Source organism: Centroberyx gerrardi, chromosome 20 (assembly GCF_048128805.1).
Source record: "Centroberyx gerrardi isolate f3 chromosome 20, fCenGer3.hap1.cur.20231027, whole genome shotgun sequence".
Classification (NCBI taxonomy): Eukaryota; Metazoa; Chordata; class Actinopteri; order Beryciformes; family Berycidae; genus Centroberyx; species Centroberyx gerrardi.
This window is the reverse complement of record NC_136016.1, coordinates 21256486-21261117: the sequence shown is the minus strand read 5'-3', so window position 1 is coordinate 21261117 and position 4632 is coordinate 21256486. Positions and strand designations below refer to the sequence as shown.

At 38.3% G+C, this 4632-nt stretch overlaps 1 long non-coding RNA gene across 1 annotated transcript; it reads right to left on the bottom strand.

Moving 5' to 3' along the window:
- Positions 1-335: 335 nt before the first annotated feature.
- LOC144542961 (uncharacterized) lies at positions 336-1513 on the bottom strand. The gene is made up of 3 exons (XR_013507527.1): positions 1436-1513; positions 1029-1110; positions 336-486 (listed from the first exon to the last, which is right to left on the bottom strand). It is a non-coding gene; the product is annotated as an uncharacterized LOC144542961 (long non-coding RNA).
- Positions 1514-4632: the final 3119 nt, after the last annotated feature.

Sequence of the window (4632 nt, the reverse complement as noted above, 5' to 3'; positions counted from 1 at the left end):
GGTATGTAATGATTTCCAATTTAGAGTAGTATTATGTACATTCAGTGGAATTTCACTTTTTGCTCTCCAGTCTGTTATTTTCTGATATTTTACTGTAATGTTGACACACATGTTACATTTCATAGGAACAATGATGAAACTCTTGGGCAGAACTGAGGCAGCAAGGTCAGTATTGGTCAAGAGAAGTGACATCACCGTTCTTCTGTTACAGTAACAGCTCTAAAGCCACTGCGGTCTTGAAGGTCTTCATTTTAAGCTCATGTCCACACAAGAGGAGAGAGACACATTCACTTTTGTATTTATTACATTTTATTTTGATATTCATGTGCTCTATCTTATAATAGCTAACAAAAAAACAGTGCTTTAAGTAATAATTAGATAATTGTGAAGGTTTCTGGTCAGACGGTGGCGATGCGTCGTCTTGGCTGTGGCTGTGGAAGTGGAGGCCTTTCACTGGCGGCGGAAGGGTATGCATTTTGGTCCGCTCTGGAGGAGAGAAACAGTGTAAGTTCATCTGTGGAAATTTAAACGTCCCATATTATCAGAATTCAGATTTCCCTCTGATTATATGAAGTTATGGTTGAAATTTCTTCGAATGGTTCAATTTAAAGTTATTGCATTTTCAAAAATCCATCCTTTTTTTCCCAGGCAGTTTCAGACTAATCAGCCAACGCATCACAACTGCACTTGATCCTGATTGGCTCCCTCAGTAAAGAATTACTGAAATCCGCCCAGTCAGGACAGTGGAAAGCCTCCACTCATTTGAATTAGAGGAGCTGCTGCTGTCGGCCAATCAGAGTCCAGTATTGTGAATATTTAGTCTTCAGATTCCTTCAATAAATTCCCTTTTAACTAAACTACATTTATTTACAAAACATCATGAAGAACATTAAACTTATCCTGAGCTATAGTAGATTTGAAAACAAAATCATGACAACTGAATAATATGGGACCTTTAAAATCATATCCAATATTTCCCTGTTATGTTTTAACTAATGTTAACATTAAAGTGTGTATTCCAGACTTACTTGCTCTAGCTGCTTCACTCTTTCTTTGACCCAGTCTGCTGTTGGATCCATGCAGTGCTTTTTGTCATCAACAGTGATGAAACTGTGGGGTTGCAAAGAAAGAGAAATATTAAGAGAGAGGGAAAGAAGCAATCTCTTTCTTGAGAAGTGACTTGCTGGGCGGCGAGCTGCTGGCAAGTTAAAAACAACAGAAAATTAAAACAGATAAAAGTAATAGTTGCAGATATCAGCGCTCGTTAGGAAGAAATAGAAGTCTCGTCCAGGAAATAATCCTCAAAACACTTTACTCTCACATCCAGGGCGTTTTATTTTACAGTGTGATTGCTCAATGTCCCTCACCGAGACAACTGAGTGTGTGTGTGTGTGTGTGTGTGTGTTTGTGTGTTTGTGTGTATACTTTTCCTTACATGTATGCTTGAATTTTACAGTGCGTGTCGTTTTCTTTCTGTTCAACGCATTTTTTGATGCCTTTGGTTACGATTTCCTCTCTGGCTGATGTACAGCATGTGGGAGCTTTATGCTTAGCCCCCGTCGGCTTCTGAGCCACAGGATGCCCTGTAATGCAGCGCACACACACACACACACACACACATTAATTGGTATGTAAAGGAAGATTTTTTTCAGAAATAAGAAATAAGATCATTAATTACATCTTTTCTCATAATTCTGATATATAAAGAAAATTATTTCTTTATAAATCCAATTGGAGATATGTTGCATTCACCTGGAAAATAAAAAAAATCAGCCTAGGTTTTTTATTTTTTCAATTTAATCTTTTCTCATCATTCTGAGATAATGAGCTCATCTCATAATTCTTACAGATTTTTTTCTCTTTCTATCTTTTTCTATGTTTTCTCAGAATTATGAGATAATTATCTCAGAAGTATGAGATATTTTCTCTGAATTATGAGAAAAGATAACATTAAAAACAATTAAAAAAAAACAAAAAAATGGGCTGATTGTTTCCCCAGATGAATGCAACAGGCTTCGGTACATCTCCTCCTGTATGTACAGTCTCTCCTCAGTTACTCAGATACAAAGCCACACACTCACCTTGTGCAGAGAGGAAAACCAGCACGGTTAAAGAGATGAGACACAGGACGCGGCTGACGGAGAAAGGCATTGTGGGTCTTGGGATGAGAGCTGGATGAGAGCAATGTGCAGCGGGAATCTGGAGGCAGTCCTTAAATAGTGAATGAACAGTCTGATTCTGGACTGTGATTGGTCCAACGCATGAAGAGGAACTGCAATCCTCCACACACACACACACACACTTTCTCCAGTGAAAGGGGAAACATGTCATTTTACCTCAGAAAAAGAAGTTATTAGCAAGTGTGAGATATTTTAAGAGTTCCGTTTCAAAATGAGGTATTTGTCAGGTGAGAAACATGAGTTTTCAAAATGATATGGCATAAAGTCAACTCAGATTCTGGTATTTATTTTAAAGGATAGCAGGTAGCTCAAGTCCCCTTTCCAGACTTGTTACTCAAACGTTTGGATATTCATTGATAAACTTAATTTTCCCCTTAAATAGACATAACGTATTTGCCACAATGCTAATGATTCATTATTGCGCATAGAGGGCATTGAGCACATTAAACCGATGGTCAGGGGTGGTGACAGAATACGGAAACTTAACCAAAGGGAAGCTTTTTGGATCCATCGGCTGGATGCGTTACAGCATCCTGGTCTCAGTGAGGATATAGACTTCACATGTTTTCTGTCATTTTTCTCTGTGTAGGCTCTCCTTTTCTCTCACAGCCTATGAAAAACTTATATATGGGTATCTATTCCCTATGTATGATGTACATGTTGTATTTCTGTGTAATCTATTCTCATGTTATTCGGTTTAATTATATATATGTATATTTATATATATATATATATATATACATATACATATATATTTTTCATTATTTTCAACCTGTTATGTGATTATCCAGGTCATGTGCCTGCCTCCCATTGGCTGTTGCTATTATATAGGTGAGGCCACACCCGCGTTGTTTATGTTTAAAGCCCTGAAGAAGACCTACAGTGGTCGAAACATGTTGGCTTTTTTAATGATTTAGCCACTACAATAAAGGCTTTTTAAGAATTTTTTCTTCCTCGTGATTATATTTCTATATTTGGAGTGCCTGGATTGTCCTTCGGTTTGTATAACGTATTTGGTCTTGGCAAAGTTTAACTAACTGGTGTACACAGAAATGTCTCACATCGAAACAAACGTCACACGTCTGAAATATCAAAAATGATTACAAAAATAACAATCCAAGGGGTTTATAAGGCTATCAAAATGCATTATGGGTACTTCTGATGGTATATACAGTATTCCTTCACTCTCCAGTCGCAAACTTTACAGGAGTTGCCTAATTTCATGTGAAAATTCACTCCCAATGTGAAAACTCACATTGGGTTGAAAATAAGACAGAATGTCTTGTTTCTTCTTTCCCGACATTTTCACAACACAACCTGTCAGCTCCGCAGCTCAGATTAAACTGTCTGTGCTTGTCATTTGATTGTGCGTTTGTTCAATGTGACCGGGCTTCGGTTGGGAAGAGTTTTATATTTACATACTTCATCTCAGAAATCAGCACCCACCACACACCAGGTATGGTGCCCCCCCCACACACACACCAGGTATGGTGCCCTCCCCCCCATCACCTATCCTGGGATGCTCAGACAAACATAAATTCTAATACAATTACAGTATGATATATTAATGTAACATATACACATTTTTAATTGATGTTTTATTATGTAAAATGGCTTCTTAGTCACTTAAAGAAAACAGTACTAATAGTAATCTGCCTCTGTGACTGTATTTGAGGCTGGTTCAGCAGCCAAAGGTTTGTGGGTGCAAGTACCAAAATCTTATTTATTCAGAAAAGAATGAATGTAAAGCTATTTGTAACCAAAAAAAGGATTTGGATAGTTGGATAGACAACATGTCCCAAAACAATGTGACAACATGTCCCCAAAACAATGTGACAACAAGACCCCAAAACAATGTGACAACATGTCCCAAAACAATGTGACAACAAGCCCCCAAAACAATGTGACAACATGTCCCAAAACAATGTGACAACAAGCCCCCAAAACAATGTGACAACATGTCCCCAAAACAATGTGACAACATGTCCCGAAAACAATGTGACAACATGTCTCCAAAACAATGTGACAACATGTCCCAAAACAATGTGACAACATGCCCCCAAAACAATGTGACAACATGCCCCCAAAACAATGTGACAACATGTCCCAAAACAATGTGACAACATGCCCCCAAAACAATGTGACAACATGTCCCAAAACAATGTGACAACATGCCCCCAAAACAATGTGACAACATGTCCCAAAACAATGTGACAACATGCCCCCAAAACAATGTGACAACAAGCCCCCAAAACAATGTGACATGTCCCCAAAACAATGTGACAACATGCCCCCAAAACAATGTGACATGTCCCCAAAACAATGTGACAACAAGCCCCCAAAACAATGTGACATGTCCCCAAAACAATGTGACATGCCCCCAAAACAATGTGACATGTCCCCAAAACAATGTGACATGTCCCCAAAACAATGTGACATGCCCCCAAAACAA